General features: G+C 45.8%; 1 long non-coding RNA gene across 1 annotated transcript in view; it reads right to left on the bottom strand.

Moving 5' to 3' along the window:
* LOC105738286 overlaps positions 1-22134 on the bottom strand; it is a 58035-nt gene extending 35901 nt beyond the window's left edge. The window contains exons 1-2 of the long non-coding RNA XR_001114069.1: positions 21782-22134; positions 9648-9773 (exon numbers count right to left, since the gene is read on the bottom strand). This is a non-coding gene — a long non-coding RNA (uncharacterized LOC105738286). The remainder of the gene's footprint in view (positions 1-9647; positions 9774-21781) is intronic.
* Positions 22135-27298: the final 5164 nt, after the last annotated feature.

The following is a 27298-nucleotide window of genomic DNA, read 5'->3' as shown; positions in this document are numbered from 1 at the left end:
TTTCTGGTTGTGCTTGACCGAATTGAAAATCCTGGGTTTGATAAAAAGACAATTCGGTTCCAGAAGACATCACCATTGTCAGAATCAACATTCATTGAGCCTGGTGGGGTTCAGGATGTTGCCCTGAGAGCTGGGGTACTGAGAGGTATTATATCATTTTGTTCCATGCCAAATTGCTATTGCCTTAATAGTAGCTTCAGTTAACTGATAAAGCAATCAAATAGCAAGTATTTAGTGCCATCGTGGGCCATGGAAAAAGCCAGAACCAACCTAAACTGTTCCCTGGGTTCAAATTCCACAATCTTGCTGCGCTCAGAGCCCCATCTGTAAATTGTGGATTCTGATGCTTCCCTCTGAGTTTGTGAGAACCAAGGAACTGACATTTGAAAATGCTGGACACATCTGTGGTCGTCAATAATATGCCAATTTCTCTTTCCCCCGATTATCAAAGTTTAGGGGCTTGACTGTGCTACAGAGAATAAAGATAAGAACTTTTGGCTTAAAGAACTGTTTTACTTGGCTGAAGAGAAAAGACAAACACTAAGCGTGGCTCTGCAAGCCTGCTAGGGACTTTCGAAGAAAACATGTACAATCTATCTATGGAGATGAGTAATTACTGCTCAAAGCAGGTAAAACTCTGGCTTCCCAGGATGCTTCACCTAGATATTTTTCTAGAGTTCCCCTTTGGAAACCAATTTTAAAATCAGAGAAATGTTTTTCAAATGTATCACTGCTGTTGCCAATTCATTCATTCATTCGTTCATTCATTCATTCATTCACTCAGCAAATACTCATTGGAATAAGTACTACATCTTAGTGTTTGAGATACCACCAGGAACTGCAATTGTAAATACGACAGTAAAGCCAGCCCTCGGTGTCCACGTGGGACCTGTGGGTACTGAGAGCTGATTAGAAGGTATTTGAGCATCCATGGATTTTTATATCCTCGGGGGTCCTGGACCCAATCCCCCATGGATACAGAGGGCCGACTGTATTCCTACTGTTATTTTATCATGGATGCTGTGGTTGTTGCTTTCATTACTTTTGGTAATGATATCCCTGTTCTAAAGCAGCCGATAGCCTGGATTTGATTAATTTTAGCATCAGAAGTTATTTGGAGCTAAGTATAGCAACTCAAGAAACCTATGACGTGGGGTAATAGTAAGAATGTCTTCACAGTGCTTTCTCATAATATGCTTTTCCATAAAATCATTTACTTTATCCTGGTAAGACCTCTATTAAAAATGAGCTATTTTTCCTACTATACAGAGAAAAAAAACAAGGCTCAGAGAGAGAAAAGACCTTGTCGAAGGTCACATAGCTAAAAAGTAGCTGAGCTGCCATTAAAATTTAGGTCCCTGACACAAGTCAGTAGGACTGTCACATAATAACCTGGCTAGTTATCTCACGATTATGGAAGATTTCATTAATAGCCCCAAATCCTCACCCCTCCCTGTATCACACACACTCTTTGCCATATGATTATTTCAGTTTTATCTCTTCAAAAAAAAAAAAAGACTATTTTCCCACTCTTTGACTTGGAGTTCAGCCACGTAGCTTGCTTTGGTCAGTGGAATGCTAACAGGTGTGACATGACCAGTGGCCGGGATGTGTTTGGATGGCTGGGTTTTTGTACCATTGCCATGAGAAGAGCACACCTGGGTTAGAGACTTGGTCTCTGGAGGAGGATGAGAGGTCTGTGGGGCCTGAGCTGGGCTGCCCCAGGGGAGCCTGGCTGAGCATGGGCCAAGATCAGTCACCCTCCAGCTGACCTCTGAGCTAACTAAATGCTGATCGTTGTGTACTGCTGAGATTCTGGGTTTGTTGGTTAGGTAGCATTATTGTGGGTAATATATATCTTCTCATCCTGTTTTTAGGGCTCAGTGGCAGCTACAGTATGGAGCTGTTCACCTCAGTGTGAGGTTGAGTAGCACAAGGACTTACCTAGTGGCTAAGACACAAGATAAATGTGACATGTGCTTTTAAGCATTTTTCCTACTGATAAGTCATTCAAAGCACTATTTCTATGTTAAAAACATACTTGATGTAGCATACAGCAAGATGGAAGGTATGCACGAATGAAGATAAAGTATTAGATTTTTATCACATTTTTCTTATTGGAGGAACCCACTGTAAACTTTTCTCCCAGAGCCCTTAGGACAGCCTCGCTCTTTAACAGGAGTGCTTTCATGGAAAAATGAAACACTGGTCTAGTGGAAACTTGGACCATGAAGTACTGAGAGAAAGTTCTAGTATTTTCCAACTGTATGATGCTAGGCAAGTCACTAGCCTCTGGGAGCCCCTGTTTTCTCATATAAGAGGGGGGCCCAGGCTCCAACCTAGGAGTGTGAGGAAAATCTCACTCTCATGCTATATAGTTATATAGCATGAGAGAATTTATGTTGCAAGTGTAAGGTATGGATGATGCTCATGACCTAATAAGTAAATAAAAATAACAAGTTTCCGTTGGCACAAACACGCCCTTCCACCTTTCTCCAGCAATAACTCTGCGTAGAAACCCCAAGCAGTAAGTTCTGTTTCCTAGAATTCAAGAGGGACTTCTGAAATCATGGTATGCTCGTGCCAAGATCCTAACGAATAGATTTAACACTGGTGCTACTATTATTTACCATCCAAGAGTGTTTACAGAGGCCAGTGGGGTTTGGGGCACTGTCCAGAACCTATAGGCAGACACGGTCTCTTCCTTGCAAATAAACGAAGCCTTGAAATATTATATTTTTTATTTGTGCCATGGGCTTTCTAAAAAATAGCATGCCCTGTGCAATGTTTTCCTTCCCTTGCTTAAATGCTCTCGTCCTAAGCCGAAGAAAACAGTAAATGGCAGAAACTGCAGGCAGTGGGATCCAAAGGGAATTTTCAGAGGTCTCTCAACCCTGTAGTGTCTCCAAGCTCTTGAGTTCAGAAGTTAGAAAACACAGCTGACCAAATGGGAAAGCAAGCCATGGATTGCTCTCAGCTCCCACCTGCCTCTCTGCCTCCTGCAGGCTGCTCACCCCCTCTCTTCGTTGTCCTTCTGAATTCTCCCTCAAATGGACCCCTCTTGCCAGTCCTGAAGCTCCACCCAGGTCCAGCCCCCATGGCCCTAGGCTTTGACTGTTTGCATCAGTCTCATTGCCAGTTCCTCTAATCCAACTTCCCCTGCAATGGAGTCCTCTTTCTGAACCCAAGACCTAATGGCATCTTACTTGTTTCCCATTGCCAGTGAGTAGAGTTCCAACGTCCTTAGCTTAGAAGATAAAAATGGCTCCAATCTGGCTCCAGCTTTCCTATTCAGCCTCATAGGTGCCCCTCCTTCCCTGGCACAAGACCCGTCGGCCATGCCAATTTGACCATAATTTCCCGTCATGCTATACTTTCTCCTGCCTCCAATTAGGCCTATCTTACCCCCTTCCCTGCCTAGAAGACTTCCATTTGACCTATTGATCCTAAGTCAAATACGATCATCTTGGGGAAAGTTTTCATTCATCAGCAAAAGTTTACCAAGACCTTGGGCCCTATGCTTGGTTTAATGTTTTGCTATCACAGTCTTGAAATTCTTTAGGGCGTTGTCTTTGAACTTGTGTTTTGTGAGTGAAATCTGATGGAACATTAGAATCTGCACATGAGCAGAGGAGATACTACAGCATGTGTCCAGTGTACCCACCATTCCCTGCCACCCCATTTCCATGAAGCACTCAGCTGGTCCGGAATTCTGATGGATCCATGATGCATGAGAGTTCAGCGCCACCCAGAGCAACTATACCGCAAGCATGAGGCCTCTCCGTCCCAGTAACAGGGGCTCTGACTGCCTCTGGAGCCCATGCTTTTTGCTACAACCCAAACTTGGGTCAAAATGCAGAAAAAGGGCCATGATGTTCAAAGAAACATGAATGACTGAGGGATCTTGTCCGATCCTTTTGTATTGATGTTGCTTCTCTGAATTAACCAGTCACCAACACTGGAGATGATGGCATTGAAAGAAAGACAGGGCAGGGCACAATTCCCTTTTTGTGCAGTCCTTCCTTACTCAGCAGGAAGGCGCAGATAGAGAGCATTGGTAGAATGTGCATGTGTCAGAGGTGCAACCAAAACTGATGAGTATATTTTGTGCCTCATTTCCAGTGTTCAGGTAAGAATGAAATACATGTGCCCAGAGGATCTATGAGATAGGATAGGAACATGTAATTCCTGAGATTCTATATAAGAGATTGATGTGCTCATATTTGCATGGAAGATTGGCATGACGTAATTTAAAGATAAGTGATAAAATTCATGCTAATGACTTTTAGTTTTATTTTAGCTTAGATTGCAGGGTTTTTTTGTTTGTTTTTGTTTTTATGAGATGGAGTCTCACTCTGTTGCCCAGGCTGGAGTGCAATGGCGTGATCTCAGCTCACTGCAACCACCACTTCCTGGGTTCAAGTGACTCTTCTGCCTCAGCTTTCTGAGTAGCTAGGATCACAGGCGCCCACCACCAAGCCCAGCTAATTTTTAGCAGAGATGGGATTTCACCATGTTGGTCAGGCTGGTCTCGAACTCCTGACCTCGGGTGGTCTGCCCACCTCAGCTTCCCAAAGTGCTGGGATTACAGGCATGAGCCACCGCACCCTGCCATGATTGCAGTTTAGTAGTAAATTTAAAGAATCACAGGGCAAGAAGAAAACCACAAAAGAAAAGATGCTTTATATTTCAGTAACTTTTTTTTCAATATTTTTTGGGATACTGGTGGTTTTGGGCTATGTGGATAAGTTCTCAAGTGGTGATTCTGATATTTTAGTGCACCTGTCACCTGAGCAGTTACACTGTACCTAATATGTAGATTTTTATCCCTCACCCTACTCCCTACTTCGTCAGAGTCCCCGATCACTCTTATGCCTTTGTGTCCTCTTAGCTTAGCTCCTACTTATTGGTGAGAATATATGATATTTGGCTTTCCATTCCTGAGTTACTTCACTTGGAAAGGCCTCGAGCTCTGTCCAAATTGCTGCAAAAGACATTATTTTGTTCAATTTTTTGGCTGAGTAGTATTCCATGGTGCATATATACTACATTTTCTTTATCCACTCGTTGGTCAATGAGCACTTAGGTTGGTTCCATATCTTTGCAATTGTGAATTGTGCTGCTATAAACATGCGTGTGCGAGTGTATTTTTCAATATAATGACTTCTTTTCCTTTGCATAGATACCCAGTAATGGGATTTCTGGATTGAATGGTAGTTCTACTTTTAGTTCTTTTGGGAATCTCCACACTGTTTTCCATGGTGGTTGAACTAATTTACGTTCCTACCAGCGGTGTAAAAGTGTTCCCTCTTCACCACATCTATGTCAACATCTTTTCTCCTTTTTGAAAAAGGGGCCCGCCATTTTCATTTTGCACTCTAGCAGCCTTGCCTGGGGAGACAGACATGATGAAGAGGCATGCTCTGCCCTCCAGGTCCTGAGTGTGGAAAGTGGTGAGATGGACAGTTACAGCCACAGACCGCCAGGCTCACAGCTCTGCGTTTATCCCTCCTTCCAGCACATGGCTTGCTGCATGGCCATTGTTCATTGTTCTTCTGCCCCCTAGACTGTAGGCCCCATGAGGCCCTGGCCCTGGCACTGAGTCCTTGAGGAGTGCCTGTGAATGAACAGACGGCCTCCGACTTGATACCTTCTCTTTGTTCACATAATCACTTGATTCCCATCCAGTGGGGTGCTTAGTTCTAGACATGCCTGTTTTGAATTAAATCCCTCTTGGCCATTCCTTTTAAGTCACACATACTGCGATTGCTTTTGATTAAGGCAGCAAGGACATGAGGAATAACAAGAGATGAGATGTGCTTGGCCTTCCCAGGGATCCGACAGGAGCCACTATGCTTGATGTCTCCAGTGGATTTCCGTTTCTGCACCCCATCCTAGAGATTCAAGAACTTGTCTGGTCCTCCAATCCTGGGAACCTTGGTAGCACAAGGGCCAATCCGCTCCAACACTGCCACTCCCAGGTAATCACATCTTGCTACAATTTCCTATTTACATGTCTGCCTGTGCAATTCATTTTGTTGAATGAATGAATGAATACATTAATCAGTAAATCAAACGATGAAAGAATCAATGAAAGAATAGCAAATCAGAATAATGACTCCTGAGTTTGCTCCCCCAGGAGTAGGTTCTAGAGGGCGTGCTTAGTCAGTACTGAGTGCATGAACCATGAGACCTCTGGCTTCTGTTGTGTCGAGCTAAGCTGTGAATGGCAGCCAGACCAATCACGTCAAGGTTCAGCTCTTCAGAGACTGCAGGGTAAATGGGGCAACAGCACAGGCTTTAGAGCCAGATGGACAAGGGGTAAAATCTCAACAGTCCTGCTACTTTCTGTGATTTTGGACAAATCTCTTGTTGCCTCTAAGACTGAGTTATCATTTCTGCAAAATGGAAAATATATGTATCTTATGGGATTTTTAAAAATCATTGTATATCATTTATATTTTCAAATTGGCAATGCCTGGCATCAATTATGATTCTTATTTCCATCTGTCCCTAGATACACATAGAGATCTCAAGGCAGCTGCTATGGGAGTAGCTTCCAAGGTCATAGAGCTTTCATCTGCGTTATTTGGCCCATGAGATGTTTTCCATGTTCTGAGCTAGCTTGAATGATTAACTGATGGGAAAGAAGTAGAACAACTAGCAGACACTCAATAAACATTTACTGAACTGAACAGCATCCATGGCCCTCTCCATGCCCTGCTTCCATTAAAGGCAAAGCTGTTCCCCACTTCTCAGGACCCTCCTTGTCCTCTCTTCTCCCTACTCCATGCCATCAGCCACCAGGTTCTGCAGGTTTTGTCGCTGTGTATTAGTTCACCATGAGTGCCTACTGTATGACTGGTGCTATGCTGGCCACTGTGGATGTCGTGGGGAGCAAATCAGGAGAGGTCCTTGTCCTTGTAGAACTTAGTTTGGTAGAAGAAAACAGACCCTATACAAATACACACCAAATATTCGTTTTGTTACATACTGCACACAGGGCTCCAGTGGAACAGGATCGGGAGGGAAAGAGTATGAACCTTCAGGAGAAGAAGAAAGTTTCTGTTGTTGTTGTTGTTGTTGGAGACAGAGCCTTGTTCTCTCGCCCAGGCTGGAGTGCAGTGACGCGATCTTGGCTCACTGCAACCTCCGCCTCCTGGGTTCAAGCAATTCTGCCTCAGCCTCCTGAGCAGCTGGGATTACAGGTGAACACCACCATGGCCAGCTAATTTTTGTATTTTTACTAGAGACGGGGTTTCATCATGTTGGCCAGGCTCATCTCAAACTCCTGAACTCATGATCCACCCCGCTCGGCCTCCCAAAGTGCTGGGATTACAGGTGTGAGCTACCACGCCTGGCTGAAGAAAGGCCCTTCGAGAATGAGAAGGAGCTGACCGGGAAAAAAAAAGATAAGAAGTGCTTCAGTGGCAGAGGAAACAGCACATGCAAAGCCCCCGGGGTCTGAAAGCACTCTGCAGGCCCAGCTGGAACACAGTGAGCGAGGTGGAGGTGGCATCACAGTTGCTCACATTTACCGGGCACATAGGAGGTGCCAGGCACTGTTCTATGGCTTCATAGGTCTTGACTCAGTTAATCCTTTCAAAAGCCCTGTGAGAAGTTTTGGTCACCATTTTACAGACAGAGAAGCTGAGGCCCAGGGAGGTGAGGTAGCTAGCCCATGACCATCCAGATTCTCAGCAGCTGAGCCCGGGTTCCATCTCGGGCAGTCTTGCTCCAGGGCCCGTGACTAACCCACCGAGCTGCCTTCCTTAAGAGGGGCCACGGAGGCAGGTAGCAGGCCCGAGAGGCCATGCTAAGGAGGGATGTTTTCCTTTCAAACATCTCTTGCCTTTGCTTCTTAGCATTGACTCCTAATTCTCCTACTTGCTAAGTGGGTGGTCTTAGGCCAGTTACTCCACCGCGCTTTATTTCATTTCACAATTCTTTTTATCATGTTCCTGCTATGTGCCAGGCATGTGCTAGGAGCAGGGGAGACATGCAGTGGTGAGCAAAAGCCGGTGTGCACCCTGCCATCAAGGTCATTGCAGTCCACTTGAGGGAGAGCGTGTCAATCAAACAGTCTAATGGAGATAAAGCCTGTGAGGGCAAGATGCACAGTCCCGGAGAAGCTATATGAAAGGGGCCCCTTCTAGGCTATGAGTCAGGGAAAGCTTCCCTAAGGAAGTTGCACTCAAGCTGAGATTGGAAGGGTAGGCAGGAAATATCCAGGTAAAGTAAGAGGGTTGGGACTGGGCATGGTGGTCCACGTCTGTAATCCCAGCGCTTTGGGAGTCTGAGGTGGGCGGATCACCTGAAGTCAGGAGTTTGAAACCAGCCTGGCCAACATGGTGAAACCCCGTCTCTACTAAAAATACAAAAAGAATAGCTGGGCCTGGTGGTGCACACCTGTAGTCCCAGCTACTTGGGAGGCTGAGACATGAAAGTTACCTGAACCCAGGAGGCAGAGGTTGCAGTGAGCCTAGATCACACCATTGCACTCCAGCCTGGGCAACAGAGCAAGAGTCCCTCAAAAAAAAAAAAAAAAAAAGGAAGAGGGTTGGGATAAAAATGGGGCTGCCCAAGGCTGGGCGTGGTGGCTCATGCCTGTAATCCCAGCACTTTGGGAGGCTGAGGCGGGCGGATCATGAGGTCAGGAGATCGAGACCATCCTGGCCAACATGGTGAAACCCGATCTCTATTAAAAATACAAAAATTAGCTGGGTGTGGTGGCGTGTGCCTGTAATCCCAGCTACTCGGGAGGGTGAGGCAGGAGAATTGCTTGAACCAGGGAGTCAGAGGTTGCAGTGAGCCGAGATTGCACCGCTATATGGCAGTCTGGTGACAGAGCGACTCTGTCTAAAAATAAATAAATAAATAAATAAATAAATAAATAAATAAAAATAAATAATAAAAAGGAAAAGAAATGGGGCTGCCCAGGCACCCAGTTACATTTGAATTTCAAATAGACAACAAATAATGTTTAGCATAACATTATTATATTGCATGGGATGTGTTTATAATAAAACCTTACTCATTGTTTATCTGATATTCACATTTAACTGCACCTCCGGTTTTTGTTTACTCATTGAGTTTTGCTTGTGTATCTGGCAACCTGAGGTAGGAAGGGTATTCAGGACAGAGGGACTAGCATATGCAAAGTGATGATCAAAGGATGAAGGACACTGTTAGAGAGAACCTGCAGGGAAACCAGTGTGACTGGGCACAGTAAGCCTCAGTTTCCTCATGTATAAAGTGGAAGTTGTAATAGTGCAAAACTCACAGGAGTAGATATGTAAAGTGTTTAGCATAGTGTTGGTGCATAGTTACTGCTCAATAAAGGTTAGATGCTATCATGCCTTCTCCTTCCCCTCCACTATCATCATCTCCTTCTCTTTTTCTACCAATTCCAACCAATTCTAGAGCCTTCTGGACCCTTGCAATTGCCATCATTTAAAAAAAGGGTGGTCAGGTTCTCACCAAAATTATGATTTAAAAAGCCCTAGAAGTTGAAGATTTTGTTTGGTGTCAGCTTAAGCTATTAATGGCCCTGCTAATAAATATATTATTATTAGTCCACTTGTGTTGCTGCAAAGGAATATGCAAAGCTGGGTAATTTATAAAGAAAAGAGGCTTATTTGGCTCACAGTTCTGCCGGCTGTACAAGAAGCATGGCACCAGCATCCGCTTCTGGTGAGGGCTGCAGGCTGCTTCCCTTCTTGTCAGAAGGCAAAAGGTAGCTGGTATGCGGAGATCGCATGGTGAAGGGGGAGCTGAGAGAGAGATGGAAAGAGGTATTAGGCTCTTTTCAACAACCAGCTCTTGCAGGAATTAAGAATGAAAACTCGCTTACTCCCACAAGAATGGCACCAAGCCATTCATGAGGGATCTACCCCCACAACCCAAACACCTCCCACAAGACCCCCACTTTCAACACTGGGGATCAAATTCCAACATGAGACTTGGCAGGGCCAAACAAGCCATATCCAAACGATAGCATATACTAACATACCGATTGGAAGACAATGACTCAGGAGTGAAATTAGCTGCTACAGAGAAGCAGTATGCTACTCGGATATGGAGTTAGTTACCATAGCAGAAGCCCAAGGTAGACATTGACTTCTCCCTTACATATGCAGGCTAGCCAGGCAGCCCCCAAGGTATCAGAACCCAGGCTTCTCCCAGGATGTCGTTCTGCCATCTCTATGATGTTGTTTTGTGGTCAGCCTCTGAGAATTCCAATATCTGACATCTTTGTAGGTCTATTTCTATTGTCTTTTATTTCTGCTGGTTATCCACCATGGAGTCTTTTTTCTTTGTTTGCTTTTTTATTCAGGATTATCCCAGTTAAATAAATGAAGAAATTCTCTCAAAGAGTTCACCAACACATTTGTATTCCAACTAGCAGGAAGAGAAAAAATGGTGCTGGAGAGGGTATAAGGCTTCCCATTAAGGGCATAACTCAGAGTTTGTATAAGTCACACTCATACCCTTTGGCCAAAACTTAGTCAAAGAGCCACAGTTGGCTGCAAAGAATGCTGATAAATGTAGTCTTTACTTCAGGGGTGGCTGTGTGCTCAGCCAAAACGTCAGGCTTTTATTACCATAGAAAGAGAGGAGAACGGATATCAGAACACACCAGCAGCGTGCCAACAGCCGAGGTGCAGTCACTCGAAATAGACTCGGCTGGCACATCTTTCTATCTGGGCTCTTTTCTAGCTACAAGGAATGAGGACACAGGGGCCCTGGAACCAGAGAGGTTGGAAAGACAGGGATTCTGGGGAGTAGCACAACATAGAAACAAATCTAGGGATAATTAGGACAAGGAGCTAAATGTGATGTTTAATGCCAGCCACAATGAAGAATAAGTTTTCCACTCTAGTTGCTCATAAATTCAAAACAGCTTCAAGGAAGGAGAAACAGCTTGAAAAACTGTTGTGAGTATATAAATATGGTGACAGAATATGTTATATATTATTTATACAGGTTATATAGAGAGAGAGCGAAAGAAAGAGAGAGACAAAGACAGAGAGACAGAGAGAATTGACACCTCAACTAAAATTGGTCTTTATTTTATATCTGTATTTGTGTCTGCTGATTATTGAGCAGTTGAACATTGGTGTTGCTCTTTATTTGTTTGTTTATTTATTTATTTGTTTATTTTTTGAGACAGAGTCTTGCTCTGTCACCCCAGGCTGGAGTGCAGTGGTGCGATCTCAACTCACTGCAACCTCTGCCTCCCAGGTTCAAGCGATTCTCCTGTCTCAGCCTCCCAAGTAGCTGGGATTACAGGCACGTGCCACCACGCTCGGCCAATTTTTTTATTTTTATTTTTAGTAGAGATAGGGTTTCACTATGTTGGCCAGGCTGGTCTCAAACTCCTGACCTCAGGTGATCTGCCCTCCTTGACCTCCCAAAGCACTGGGATTACAGGCGTGAGCCACCTTCCCCAGCCTGGTGTTGCTCTTTAAATGAAAGCAACCTTGTGTGCAATCTCCTCCCTCCTTCACTCCTCAAAGCTTTAGGACATCCCTGCTCTCCACCAGGCCTGGCTCAAAATCAGGGCCAGGATGCAGATGCTGCAAAGACCCCAGCTTCTCCCCCAGGAATATGTGTGCCCCTGGAAAGGCATAACCACTAGGCCTACATATTGGTTCACAGCAGCACCACAGGGCTAAAGGCATTCTGGAACCTTCTGCCATTGTGTATCAACAGTCAGGTGCTCCTGTCTTGATGGCCTGGTAAGAAAACATCCACTCTGGAGGAAGACAGTCCTGGGTTCAAATTCTTCCTCTGCAGCTTCCTATTCATGCAGCCTTACGGGAAAGAGCTTTGCCTTACATATGAGGCTGGCATGGTGTTGAGAGCAACAGTCTTGGGAACCAGGTGGACCTGGCCGTCATGTTGGCCCTGACTCCTCTAGGGTGACCAACTGTCCTAGTTTGCCCAGAACAGAAGGTTTCCAGAGATGCCGAAATTTCAGTGCTAAAACCATGACAGTCCCAAGCAAATTGGGACAGTTGATTGCCCTGCTACCAGACACATGCTCCAGGGCAAGTTACTCAATGCTCTGAGGCTCAATTTCCTTGCACATAAAAATGGGCCTAATAATGTCTGTCTTCCAGGAGAGCTATAGGGAATAGAAATAGTGCCTCGTGCAGAGTAATCATCAGAATTATTATTAATATGGTTAACTTCTCCCCCTCACTGCCCATGCACCTCTTTTATAATAGCCAATGTCCCAATTTACCAGAAGGGTCCACATAGCTCCATCAGGCCATTATAAAGCAACAAAAGTGAAGGGCTTTCTCCCTGATGCATTGTTTTTCTATGCAGGGGTCAAGGAAGCCTCCCAGCCTCCAGGGTTCCCCACATCTCTGGGCCTGAGTGAACCCTCAGTGTCCTTCCAGCATTGCTGAGGTCTTGAGTCAGTTATAAACCTTCCCTCCAACACCAAGACCACGTAGCTTTGTTCATTAAGGCTGTTGCTTGGCTCTGCAGCTCTGAGACAATGCCGAGTATGACTTTGTCCACCCTCACCTTGATTGCATTCACAAGTAATTCCTAAAATTAATTACAAAGAAAAAAACAACAAAAACAAAAAAAACAAAAAACAAAAATACATGTTGGTGTCTCTTCATTGCAAGAAAAAAAAATTCACTATTCATTCCAAGTAAAATTGCTTCATAACTCAATAATTTCATCCAGCCTCCCAGGCCCCCAGAAGGTGCTGAAATACTTAGCACGTGGCTAAGTGCAGTGCTCAGAGGTGAGAATTTGCAAGAATGTGGAAGCTTCATCCAACTTTCTCGGTTTTGTCACAAATGACTGCTTTCCTGCTTTCTAGGCCCAGTCCTCCAGACTTCAGAACAAGCAACAGGCACATTGACAGCAAACCCGAGACCTTTGTGAAGACAGGGAGGGTACTAAAGGAAAAATGCCAAAGCCTTTTGTTTTCTTTTTTTATTATTATTATACTTTAAGTTCTGGGATACATGTGCAGAACATGCAGGTTACATAGGTATACACTTGCCATAGTGGTTTGCTGCACCAATCATCCCATCATCTACATCAGGCATTTCTCCTAATGCCATCCCTCCCCTAGCCCCTCATACCCCAACAGGCCCCAGTGTCTGATGTTCCCCTCCCTGTGCCTGTGAGTTCTCATTGTTCAACTTCCACTTATGAGAACATGTGGTGTTGGTTTTCTGTTCCTGTGTTAGTTTGCTGAGAATCATGGTTTCCAGCTTCATCCATGTCCTTGCAAAGGATATGAACTCATCCTTTGTTGTGGCTGCATAGTATTCCATGGTGTATATGTGCCACATTTTCTTTATCCAGTTAATCATTGATGGGCATTTGGGTTGGTTCCTAGTCTTTGCTATTGTAAATAGTGCTTCAATAAACATATGTGCGCCTGTGTCTTTATAGTAGAATGATTTATAATCCTTTGAGTATATATCCAGTGATGAGGTTGCTGATTCAAATGATATTTCTGGTTCTAGATCCTTGAGAAATCACCACACTGTCTTCCATAATGGTTGAATTAATTTATACTCACTGTGGTTTTGATTTGCATTTCTCTAATGACCAGTGATGATGAGCTTTTTTTCATGTTTGTTGGCCACATAAATGCCTTCTTTTGAGAAGTGTCTGTTCATATCCTTTACCTACTTTTTGATGGGGTTGTTTTTTCTTTTAAATTTGCTTAAGTTCCTTGTAGATTCTGGATATTAGCCCTTTGTCAGATGGATAGATTGCAAAAATTTTCTCCCATTCTGTAGGTTGCCTGTTCACTCTGATGCTAGTTTCTTTTGCTGTGCAGAAGCTCTTTAGTTTAATTAGATACCATTTGTCAATTTTGGCTTTTGTTGCCATTGCTTTTGGTGTTTTAGTCATGAAGTCTTTGCCCATGCCTATGTTTTGAATGGTATTACCTAGGGTTTCTACCAGAGTTTTTATGGTTTTAGGTCTTACATTTAAATCTGTAATCTGTTTGTCTATTATTGGCATATAGGAATGCTGGTGATTTTTGCACATTGGTTTTGTATCCTGTGACTTTGCTGAAATTGCTTATTAGCTTAGGAAGTTTTTAGGCTGAGACAAGGGGGTTTTCTAAATATATAATCATGTCATCTGTAACCAGAGACAATTTGACTTCCTCTCTTCCTATTTGAATACCATTTATTTCTTTCTCTTGCCTAATTGCCCAGGCCAGAACTTCCAATACTATGTCGAATAGCAGTGTTGAGAGAGGGCATACTTGTCTTGTGCTGGTTTTCAGAGGGAATGCTTCCAGCTTTTGCCTATTCAGAATGATATTGGCTGTGGGTTTGTCAAAATAGCTCTTATTATTTTGAGATACATTCCATCAGTATCTAGTTTATTGAGAGTTTTTAACATGAAGGGATGTTGTATTTTATCAAAGGCCTTTTCTGCATCTATTGAGATAATCATGTGGTTTTTGTCATTGGTTCTGTTTATCTGATGGATTACATTTATTGATTTGTGTATGTTGAACCAGCCTTGTATCCCAGGGATGAAGCTGACTTGATTGTGGTGGATAAGCTTTTTGACATGCTGCTGGATTCAATTTGCCAGTATTCTATTGAGGATTTTTGCATCGATGTTCATCAGGGATATTGGCCTGAAGTTTTCTTTTTTTGTTGTGTCTCTGCCAGGTTTTGGTATCAGGATGATGCTGGCCTCATAAAATGAATTAGGGAGGAGTCCCTCTTCTTTGATTGTTTGGCATAGTTTCAGAAGAAATGGTACCAGCTCCTCTTTGTACGTGTGGGAGAATTTGGCTGTGAATCCACCTGGTCCTGGGCTTTTTTTGGTTGGTAGGCTATTAATTACTGCCTCAATTTCAGAACTTGTTATTGGTCTATTCAGGGATTCTACTTCTTCCTGGTTTAGTACTGGGAGGGTGTATGTGTCCAGGAATTTATCCATTTCTTCTAGATTTTCTAGTTTATTTGCATAAAGGTGTTTACAGTATTCTCTGATGGTAGTTTGTATTTCTGTGGGATCAGTGGTGATATCCCCTTTATCATTTTTTACTGTGTCTATTTGATTCTTCTCTCTTTTCTTCTTTATTAGTCTTGCCAGTGGTCTATTTTGTTAATTTTTTCAAAAAACCAGCTCCTGGATTCATTGATTTTTTGAAGGTTTTTTGTGTCTCTATCTCCTCCAGTTCTGCTCTGATCTTAGTTATTTCTTGTCTTCTAGTAGCTTTTACATTTGTTTGCCCTTGATTCTCTAGTTCTTTTAATTGTGATGCTAGGGTGTCAATTTTAGATCTTTCCCGCTTTCTTCTGTGGGCATTTAGAGCTATAAATTTCCCTCTAAACACTGGTTTAGCTGTGTCCCAGAGATTCTGGTATGTTGTGTCTTTGTTCTCATTGGTTTCTAAGAACTTCCTGATTTCTGTCTTAATTTTGTTATTTACCCAGTAGTCATTCAGGAGCAGGTTGTTCAGCTTCCATATAGTTGTGCAGTTTTGAGTGAGTTTCTTAATTCTGAGTTCTTATTCGATTGCACTGTGGTCTGAGAGACTGTTTGTTATTATTTCCATGCTTCTGCATTTGCTGAGGAGTGTTTTACTTCCAATTATGTGGTCAATTTTAGAATAAGTGCAATGTGGTGCTGAGAAGAATGTATATTCTGTTGATTTGGGGTGGAGAGTTGTGTAGATGTCTACTAGGTCTGCTTGGTCCAGAGCTGAGTTCAAGTCCTGAATATCATTGCTAATTTTCCATCTTATTGATTTATCTAATAATGAAAGTGGGGTGTTAAAGTCTCCCACCATTATTGTGTGGGAGTCTAAGTCTCTTTGTAGGTCTCTAAGAATTTGCTTTATGAATCTGGGTGCTCCTATATTGGGTGCATATATATTTAGGAAAGTTAGCTCTTCTTGTTGCATTGATCCCTTTACCATTATGTAATGCCCTTCTTTGTCTTTTTTGATCTTTGTTGGTATAAAGTCCATTTTATCAGAGACTAGAATTGCAAGCTCTGTTTTTTTTTTCTTTCCATTTGCTTGGTAAATACTCCTCCATCCCTTTATTTTGAGCCTATGTGTGTCTCTGCATGTGAGATGGGTCTCCTGAATACAGCACACTGATGGGTCTTGACTCTTTATCCAATTTGCCAGTTTGTGTCTTTTAATTGGGACATTTAGCCTGTTTACATTTAAAGTTGTCAAGACCAGCTCAGTTGTGGAGACCCTAACCCAGCAGCACTAGAGGAATTAAAGACACACACATAGAAATATAGTGTGTGGAGTGGGAAATCAGGGGACTGACAGCCTTCACAGCTGAGAGCCTTGAACAGAGATTTACCCACATATTTATTGACAGCAAGCCAGTGATAAGCATTGTTTCTATAGATCATAGATTAACTAAAACTATTCCTTATGGGAAATGAAGGGATAGGCCAAAATAAAGGGATGGGCTCTGGCTAGTTATCTGAGCACGAACACATCCTTAAGGCACAGATCGCTCATGCTATTGTTTGCGGCTTAGGAATGCCTTTAAGCAGTTTTCCACCCTGGGTGGGCCAGGTGTTCCTTGCTGTCATTCTGGTAAACCCACAACCTTCAGCGTGGGCATGATGGCCATCATGAACATGTCACAGTGCTGCAGAGATTTTGTTTATGGTCAGTTTTGGGGCCAGTTCATGGCCAGATTTGGGGGCCTATCCCCAGAAAAAGTTAGTATTGTTATGTGTGAATTTGATCCTGTCATTATGATGTTAGTTGGTTATTTTGCCCGTTAGTTGATGGAGTTTCTTCATAGTGTTGATGGTCTTTACAATTTGGTATGTTTTTGCAGTGGCTGGTACCTGTTTTTCCTTTCCATATTTAGGGCTTCCTTCAGGAGCTGTTGTAAGGCAGGCCTGATGGTGACAAAATTCTTTAGCATTTGCTTGTCTGTAAACGATTTTATTTCTGTTTCACTTATGAAGCTTAGTTTGGCTGGATATGAAATTCTGGGCTGAAAATTGTTTTCTTTAAGAATGTTGAATATTCACCGCCACCCTCTTCTGGCTTATAAGGTTTCTGCAGAGAGATCTGCTGTTAGTGTATGGGCTTCCTTTTGTGGATAACTCGACCTTTCTCTCTGGCTGCCCTTAACATTTTTTCCTTCATTTCAACCTTGGTGAATCTGATGATTATGTGTCTTGGGGTTGCTCTTCTCGAGGAGTATCTTGGAGAGCTCCAGCTGGCATCTGGCAGGTGCCCCTCTGGATGAAGCTTCCAGAGGAAGGAACAGGCAGCAATCTTTGCTGTTCTACAGCCTCCACTGGTGACACCCATGCAAACAGGGTCTAGAGTGGACCTCCAGCAAACTTCAGCAGACCCACAGCAGAGAGGCCAGACTGTTAGAGGGAAAACTAACAAACAGAAAGGAATAGCATCAACATCAACAGAAAGGATGTCCACATGAAAACCCCATTCGAAGGTCACCAACATCAAAGACCAAAGGTAGATAAACCCATGAAGATGAAGAAAAACCTGCGCAAAAAGGCTGAAAATTCCAAAAACCAGACACTTCTTCTTCTCCAAAGGATTACAACTCCTTGCAAGCAAGGGAACAAAACTGGATGGAGAATGAGTTTGATGAATCGACAGAAGTAGGCTTCAGAAGGTGGATAATAACAAACTCCTCTGAGCTAAAGGAGCATGTTTTAACCCAATACAAGGAAGCTAAGAACCTTGAAAAAAGGTTAGCAGAATTGCTAACTAGAATAAGCAGTTTAGAGAAGAACATAAATGACCTGATGGAGCTGAAAAACACAGCATGAGAACTTCATGAAGAATTCACAAGTATCAATAGCTGAATTGATTAAGTGGAAGAAAGAATATCAGATATTGACGATCAACTTAATGAAATTAAGTATGAAGACAAGATTAGAGAAAAAAGTATGAAAAGGAATGAACAAAGCCTCCAAGAAATATGGGACTATATGAAAATACCAAACCTACTTTTTATTGGTGTACCCGAAAGTGGCGGGGAGAATGGAACCAAGTTGGAAAACACTCTTCAGTATATTATCCAGGAGAACTACCCTAACCTAGCCTTTTATTCTCTTAAAGAAGGAGACACACGGATATTGACCCTGTGAGAAGGTGAGAAGCTTATCCTGGAGGTAAACCTGTGCTTTGGTTCCTCTCCTGAGGAAAATTTTAGAAAAGGCACTATAGATGGGGGCCATGACTGATTGACACCGACCAAGACCCCAGCCCTGGAGCTGGGCTGGAGTCAGCCTCCCTTGAAGCCCATGACTACGAGGAGAAAGGTTGATGCTGAAACAAACTCTGGATTCACTTGGAATGGAGGAAGTTGGGGCATAGCTAATAATAATAATAATAAGTGAGTTCTCTGGAGCTGGTCACATGCCAGGCACTGTTCTAAGCATCACCCTCATAGCAACCGAGTTGGCACAGCAGGCACCATCAGCACCTGGCCCATGCCCCTCTGCCTACCCTAGAGTTCCCAAACATAGCCTTGGCTGCCTGCATCTCTGTGGCTGAGGGTGTTCTCTGGTCATAGGGGCGTGCTTGGTCCACACACCTGGTAGATGGGGGGTTCTGAGGCACTAACACCCTAAGAGCAACCCATAGATAATGGATAAACACCCAGGTTCCTCACCCCACAGTGGGGCAGCTCTGAGGTGTGCTCCATGTACTCCTGCAGAGGCTCCTGGGGGATCAAGCCTGGTTGCCCTCGGTGAAGACCTGCCCATCTTCCCACTAGAATGAATTTACCCCCCTTCCTGTCTCACTTCTCGTTCCTGACCCCTGACTCCTGGGTCATCACCAAATAAATTACTTCAATCAAATCTGTGTATTGGGGTCTGCTTTGGGGGAATGCAATCTAATTATTGGGCAACACTATTATTGTCCCTCTTTGATGGATGGGGTAGCTAGGTTTGGGGACGTATTAGTTTGTTTTCACACTGCTATAAAGAACTGCCCGAGACTGGATAATTTATAAAGGAAAGAGGTTTAATTGACTCACAGTTCCAAATGGTTGGGGAGGCCACAGGAAACTTACAATCATGGCGGAAGGTGAAGGGGAAGCAGGCACCTTCTTCACAAGGCAGCAGTAGAGAGAAGAGCAAAGGGGGAACTTCCAAACACGTATAAAACCATCAGATCTTGTGAGAACTCACTCACTATCAGGAGAACAGCATGGGAGAAACTGCCCCCATGATCCAATCACCCCCCTCCCTCGACACGTGGGGATTACAATTTGAGATAAGATTTGGGTGGGGACACAGAGCCAAACCATATCAGATTTTAGGATCCACCCCAATTGTGGCAGTGATGGGTGGTGGTGGAGCTGGAAGCCATGTCTTACTCCCACTCCTGTGCTCCTCCCATTCTGCCACATGGGAAAGTCTGTCCCACTGCAACCATTCCTGTCCTCAGCAACATGACTTGATTGGAGGACTTGTCACAGCAGGGTACTGTCATCATCATTGCTAAGTAACCATGACAAGCAAGAATCACCCCAGCTCGTGACTCAATAATGCCTCACAGATCATAAAGCCCCTTCCCACCCACTGTTTCCTCTGAGCCTCACACCACCCTGTGAGATGGGCAGGGGAATTTCTTTACTGCCATTCTGCCTATGGGGACACAGAGATCTTGGAATGTTAAGTGACTTCTCTGAGGCTACATGGCTAGGAAGTGGCGAAACCAGGAAGGAACTGGAGCTAATGTCTGCATTTACATCATGATTGGCCCAAGACTCCAGCACACTCAACCCCCAAGATTTCTACGTGGTATTGGCGTGACAGCTCACAGCTGGATAAACCAATCCTGGAGGAAATTCTCCCATGAACAGGGAGCCTCACCCCCTCAACAATGATGAATGACTTTCATAAACATGAATAGTTTCTGAGAAGGTGTCCTCTTGCCTGGAGTCCTACTTCAGATGGCCAAGTCAGAAGGACATAACCCCGCTGCCGGGAAATCCAGGCCAGGTCAGATTCCATAGCATGCTTCAAAATGTGAGAGCCCCAGTCTGCTAGCGTGGTCTACTCGGAGATGGAGGGAGCCGCAGCCTCTGAGTAGGTCCTGACCCAGCATTCCATGGCAGTATCCTTTGGAACGAAACTTTCACCAGACCTGATGGGAACCTCTCCTCAAGGGCTGCTAAGTCAGGAAATGGGGTATGCAGGGTCTGGAAGGTGAAGCTGGCCACATCTCCCAAATGAGCAGGTCCAAGGCACTTATTCATACATCAGGAAAACCAGGGTCCAGAGATGGTGACTGACTCAAACAAGGTCCATCCCTTCATGAACTAGAGGAAGCCATGGCTCAGACCCACAAGTCCCAGCTCTCTGCCCACTTCCTTTTCCTCTTCACCATTTTACATTTGATACGAAATTTGTTATTTCTCATGTTTGAGCCTGCTTTTTCTCCACAGCCCTCATCCGCCCTATGAGCATGATAGAGAAAAATTATTCTCTGTTTCCTAGGAGAGAAATCCAAGGCTTGGAGCCACTTGGATGGTCACCCAGGGCCATCAGCATCTATTAGCCAGGAGGAGGCTGGGACATTCAGGAGACAATGGAGAGAAGGAAATAGAAGCAAGAGGGCTGGGGCTCCCAGCAGTCTAATTACAGGGTCCCAAGGCTCAGCAGTCTTTCAGGGAGAAAAATCTGTCGGACAAATCAGCTGCACAGTGTTAACCTTCCAGAGACTGAACTCTCTCCCCACTTCCAGGAATCTAATCTTTGATGTATCTTTGAATAACTTTTAAAAAATGAATCCTGAATAATCTTAGATGATTGTAAGGATCTGGGTATATCACCACCTCTCCCCACATCCCCTGCCCGCCTCACTTCCACACCTCCCTGCAGATGTACATGCTTTAGGGGACTCAAAGTGGAAAGCTGTCAAAGGATTTCATTAACTGAAATATGACGGTAACTTCTCAGGTCTTTCTGGGCGTGGTGTCTCACACCTGTAATCCCAGCACTTTGGGAGGCCAAGGTGGGTGGATCACCTGAGGTCAGGAGTTCGAGACCAGCCTGGGCAACGTGATGAAAGCCCATCTCTACTAAAAATACAAAATTAGCTGGGCGTGGTGGTGCATGCCTGTATTCCCAGCTGTCTGGGAGGCTGAGGTAGGAGAATCACCCGAACCCAGAACATGGAGGCTGCAGTGAGCTGAAATCCCACCATTGCACTCTAGCCTGGGCAACAGGAGCGAAACTCCATCTCAAAAAAAAAAAAAAAAAATTTCTCGGGTCTCTTCCCAATTCCATCTCTCTCTCCTATCACGTGACTCCTGAATGCACCCAAGGAGATCATGTTCAATGTTTTTGATAATTCGAGGTTTTCAGCCGGCAACTGAGCAGGTTGGCTTTGGGTCTTCTCAGAGTCCTGGGGTCCTCAAATAGAAAGCAAGGCCTGACAAGGTCTGGGACAAAGATTGGGGGTGTGGGAGAACATGGAAGCTTTGCTCTCCTAATTGCCAAGCCAGCGTTTTTCACACCTCCTGTTAGTCCTTCATTTAGTCTTTCAAAAAGTGTGGGAGGACGCCCCCACAAGCTTGCCCCAGTGGCTGTCTACTGTGCAGGAGCTCCTAAGTGGGAGGAAATTGGAGGTGAGCACAGAGCAATGGGGTGGGCCATTGTGGGGTGCAGATGTCCACCTCTCCATGGGGCACAGAGGAAGACACAGCTGAGTCCACCTGGGTGGGGAGGTGAGGTTACGAAGGCTACACAGAGGAGGTGATTTGAGCTGAAGACTGTCACTTACCTGTGTGGATGGAAGACCACAATCTCATCCTGCCATCTCCTGCCACAGGAAAAAGTGCCAGTTGAAGAAGATGGGGAAAGGTGTTCAAGGCTAGGGGGATGTGAGGGTGATCTGGCTGTGATATCTGTCACCCCATTGATTGCCAAAGTTGATTCGGCTGATCTGGCTTGCTAGGCAGGTGTCCCCTTCCTCCCTCACCACTCCATATGCATCCCTCCCAAAGCTGCACTCATGATCATCCCCGATAGAGGAGGACTGGTCTTCAGCCAAGGGTATATGAGTAGCTGTGCGCCCCTGCTAGGGCCTCCAAACAAGCTCTCAAGGTGTTGAAGGCTGAGGGAACCTAGTGAGCAAAGACATAGAGGCACATGCTTGTTGGGGCCTAGAATGTTCTAGAGTGCTAGAAATTGGAACATTCTAGGGCTCTAGAGCTTAGAATATTAAGAAAACCTTGGTGAGGGAGGAGACAGAGATGATGGGAAGAAGCAGGTGGTCCCTCAAGAGAACTTGGATGCCCACCAACTGTGGCTGGTGTGAATGTGTGAATGGGGTGGCAGATGGGGAAGGGTGGGGGAGAGGAAAGGGACACAGGAGAGACTGAGGCACCCAGGATGGCCAAGGTGTGTGGGGCAGCTGGTATGTACCAGCACTGTTCTGGGTATTCTCTATATACACTCTCACCCAGTCCTCCCAGGGTCCCCCAATGTCCCCTTTAATAGATGGGGACGCTGGGGCATGGAGCAGATCATGAATGCACCCAGGATGCCACGGCTCAGAGCTCACAACTGAGCTAAAGAGGGGCCAGATGCCCTGCAGGCTGTCACCTCAGGCCCACCCTGCCCTTCAGCCCAGCCCAGTTTTGACCCAGCCCAGAATGAACAGCTCCTTACTTGCTTCCCAGACTCCCATCAACATCTGACAACAACAGCAAGAGGAGGGCCCAGAGGATCTGCTGCATGCTGCGGGCGTCGCCAAGTTCTTAATGTTACCCAGCTGTGCAGAGAGATTGGCTGGGGGCCTGGCCTGGGCAACAAGTGGCGCCATGATTCACATGGGCTGAACAGTACCGAGTGAGTCACAGGCGTCCCGCAGCCAAGCCAACCACTGGACTGTGAGCTGCATGTGGGCACGGAGCGTGCTCTCTGGATGCCTGGCCTGCAGTGGGTTCTTGGTGCTACTGTTGCTGGGCTCCCTCAGCCTGTTCCATTGCATCTGCTTGCTTTGACCACTGGGCCTTTCTGCCCTCCAAGAGCTTCCCACTCTGAGTGTGCTTGGTGTGTCCTCTCTGGACAGCTCTGAGTGGCAAGTGGCAGGCACAACTGTGTCCAGGAACTCAAGGTTGCTTCCAAGGAAGTAAAGTCAGGCAAAGCCACCCAGGAAGTTGGATCCTCAAGATAATTTATTTACCCAGAACTCTGGGACACCAGGGCCTAGCTAATGAAGCCATCTTCTTTAGTAAGATGGGCTCCAAGGTAACCAGGCAAAGGGAACCTAGCCACCACCTCCCTACCCCCACATACCCGACAGCCTCTCCTTCACTGCGCTAGCCTGCTGGCCCCTGGGATGTTTTGCACATCACTTAAAGTGGGGCCCCAGTAGCCTTTCCCTGGGTTCCCATCTGCACAGAGAGACGGCGAGAGATGCACCAGGGGAGAAAAGAGGAAAATAATCCCAGTCCAGGCACTAAACCAAGATGGACCCTGCTCAGCCACAAAGAGCCGCTCTGCAGATCCGTGCTCCAGGGCATGGACCTATCAAGGCCCAGCCCTCAGTCCCTGGCTCTGCAGCCTGCTGGGCTCAGAGGCCTAGAGAAGCCTGAGGAGGGCCTGGGGCATTGAGAGCCCAAGAATAGCTGAGAATGGTGAAGCTGGCACTTGCACTGACTGTTAGAGGGTAATAGGAGTTTGCTTTTGTGGGGGTGGGGGCGGGGGTGTGGGGAGGGCATATGCAGAGGCTGGTGGGTAGGCAGCAGTGAGCATTCTGTTGTTCAGGTAAGGACAGAGGGCATCTAGACTCTGGGACAGGGTGGAAGCTCAGTGGCCTTAGGCACAGGGTGATACCACGTACAGTCTCAGCATCAAGGCATGAAGGTCTTCCTTAGCGTGGGCCACCAGGCAGGAAGAAGCCCAACTAGGCGGGCCAAGGAGTGGGAGGTGTGACATGGCTGCAGACCCAGATCCCAGGGAGTGCCTAGAGAGAGCCCTTTGTGCAATCCCAGCCCTCTTCCTCCTTGTCTGGTAGCAGCCCCTGTCTCTCTGCTCACAGAGGTGGGTGTGAGATCTCCTGGCTGCCTGGTGCCTCATCTCTTAGACCACAGTCCTTGGCCCAAGGGGGAGCTCATACCCCAGGTGAGCCAACCTCATCCTTTGAAAGGATTTTCCAGAGGGGAGCAGGAGACAGAAGACCCTTTCCTCTTGAGTCAGACATGGCTCCAGGGGCATGTCTCCCCAGTTAACTGTAGCAGAAGAAAACTAAGCCACAGTGTGCAAAGAGAAGCAGGTAACCTTGTGGAGAAAATGTCACTCTGTGTTTCTGGCTGAGCTGGCTCTTCTGCAACGTTTGCGCTCCTTTTCCATCTTTGAGGACTTGAGCCAATAGACGTTCCTCCTGGACTTAAGCTGGTTACATTTGTCGTCTGACATCTGCAACCGAAGACACACAACAACCCACCGAGATCCTGCCCTTGAAGGATGTGGCATTGTTGTCCTCCCCAGGCCACACCCAATGTCTGGTGCCATGTTTGTTGTTTGTCTTTCTGCCTCCTCTAACCCCTAGATTGTAAACTTAGGAGGCAAAGCCTTACCCATTGGGGGCCCAAGGGAAGTGTTTCTTGCATTATTAACTAATCTAGGCTTTGCGGCCCACGTTAACCCAGTCCAGCAGGGAGCATGGTGTCAGGGGTTACAGAAGGTAGCAGCCCCCAGAATCAATGGGGGTGGCAGCATCATAGTTTAGTCTGGAGTGGCCAGGGGGTGGGGCTGACAGCTCAGAGTGGCAGCAGCACCTGTGGGGACAGGCAAAGACAGGAGAGATGAGGGGCAGACACCCACCCCACAGGAGGCAAACGATGTATTGGCATTTATTTATTCATTTAACAAATACTTTGGAGCACCTACGATATGCCAGACACTATTCCATGCACAAAGGATACAGCATTGAACCTCACAGGTTCAGTCCCCACCCCTGTAAAGTTGACATCATGTAGAGGGGAAGTGATATGGTTTGGCTCTGCGTTCCCACCCAAATCTCACCTTGAATTGTAATAATCCCCACATGTCAAAGGCGGGACCAGGTGGAGATAACTGAACCATGGAAGCAAATTTGCCCATGCTGTTCTCATGACAGCGAGTGAGCTCTCACAAGATCTGATGGTTTTATAAGGGGCTTCCCCCTTTGCTCGGCACTCATTCTCTCTCCTGCTGTGCTGTAAAGAGGTACCTTCCACCATGATTATAAGTTTCCTGAGGCCTCCCGAGCCATGTGGAACTGTGAGTCAATTAAACCTCTTTTCTTTATAAACTACTCAGTTTTGGGCAGTTCTTTATAGCAGCATGAGAATGGACTAATACAGTATATTGGTACCAGGAATGGGATGCTGCTATAAAGATACCTGAAAATGTGGAAGCGACTTTGGAACTGGGTAACAGGCAGAGGTTGAAACAGTTTGGAGAACTCAGAAGACAGGAAGATGAGGGAAAGTTTGAAACCTCCTACAGACTCGTTGAATAGCTTTGACCAAAATGCTGGTAGTGATATGGACAATAAAGTCCAAGCTGAGGTGGTCTCAGATGGAGATGAGGAACTTATTGGGAACTTCTTAGGTGCAAAGGTGACTCTTGTTATGCTTTAGCCTAGGGACTTGGTGCCCTGCCTCCCTGCAGCTCCAGCCATGGCAAAAAGAGGCCAAGGTACAGCTCAGGCCATGGCTTCCGAGGGTGCAAGCCCCAAGCCTTGGCAGCCTCCATGTGATGTTGAGCCTGCAGGTGCGCAGAAGTCAAGAACTGAAGTTTGAAAACCTCCGCCTAGATTTCAGAGCATGTAGGGAAATGCCTCTATGTCCAGACAGAAGTCTGCTGCAGAAGTGGGGCTGTCATGGAGAACCTCTGCTAGGGTAGTGTGGAAGGGAAATGTGGGGTTGGAGCCCCCACACAGAGTCCCTACTAAGGCACTGCCTAGTGGAGCTGTGAGAAGAGGACCACCATCCTCCAGACCCCAGAATGGTAGATTCACTGACAGTTTGCACCATGTGCCTGGGAAAGCCACAGGCACTCAATGCCAGCTTGTGAAAACAGCCAGAAAGGAGGGCTGTACCCTGCAAAGCCACAGGGGCAGAACTGCCCAAGGCCATGGGAACCCACCTTTTGCATCAGCGTGACCTAGATGTAAGACATGGAATCAAAGGAGATAATTTTGGAAATTTAAGGTTTAATGATTGCCCTATTGGATTTCACACTCTCATGGGGCCTGTGGCCCCTTTGTTTTGGCCAATTTCTCCCATTTGGAATGGGTGTATTTACCCAATGCCTGTACCCCCATTGTACCTAGGAAGTAACTAACTTGCTTTTGGTTTTACAGGCTCTTAGGTGGAAGGGACTTGTCTTGTCTCAGATGAGACTTTGGACTTGCACTTTTGGGTTATTGCTGGAATGAGTTAAGACTTTGGGGGACTGTTGGAAGGACATGATTGTGTTTTGAAATGCGAGGACATGAGACCTGGGAGGGGCCGGGGTGGAATGATATGGTTTGTCTCTGTGTCCCCACTCAAATCTCACCTTGAATTAAATAATCCTCATGTGTCAAGGGCAGGACCAGGTGGAGATGACTGAATCATGGGAGTGGTTTTTCCCAGATCTCATGAGAACTCACTCACTATCATGAGAACAGGGAGACACAATGAAAACCAAGCAAGTTAACGTATCATGTTGCAAATGATGACAAAGGCTTTGAAGACAAACGGAGCTCTGCAGGAGGTGGGTTTTAGATAGTGGCTGAGGGAAGATCTGATTCTCCAGGGACTCCACAACCTGTGATATAGAATGAGCACTCTTCTTCTGCCCTCACTCTGTGGGAGTGGGCTTAAAAGATTTTAGCCCCCGTTCCTCCTTGGAAATGAGGAAGACATGAGTTTTTGGAGCTGAGAGGAGTGAGTCCAAGCCTTGGACAAGAAATGCAGGAAGGAGATCCCTGAACAAAGTTGCAGGGGCAGGTGCTGCCAGAACAGGACAGACCCTGCCACTCCAGGAAGCAGAGTCCAGATTGGAGCTGGGATCATTGCTGCCTCAGTTGAGAATGTAGGCCACAGATGGGCAGGGGTGGTGGCATTAGAGGGCACCAAAGTGTGAGTCCAGCTTCTCTAAGAGTCTGGGTGTGGACTCCTGTGCCTCGTCATTCAGTGACCTGACCTGGGACTACCATGCAGCCAATCTAGAGAAATCCAAAGCTAAATTGGTGACCCCTCCTCACAACCAGTCAGACCCAGTTCCAGGGAGACCACTGCAGTGAACTCCTGACAAGACA

The sequence above is a fragment of the Nomascus leucogenys genome, chromosome 20 (assembly GCF_006542625.1).
Source record: "Nomascus leucogenys isolate Asia chromosome 20, Asia_NLE_v1, whole genome shotgun sequence".
Taxonomy (NCBI): Eukaryota; Metazoa; Chordata; class Mammalia; order Primates; family Hylobatidae; genus Nomascus; species Nomascus leucogenys.
The sequence above is the reverse complement of the archived record's forward strand: the minus strand, read 5'-3'. Positions and strand labels throughout refer to the sequence as shown.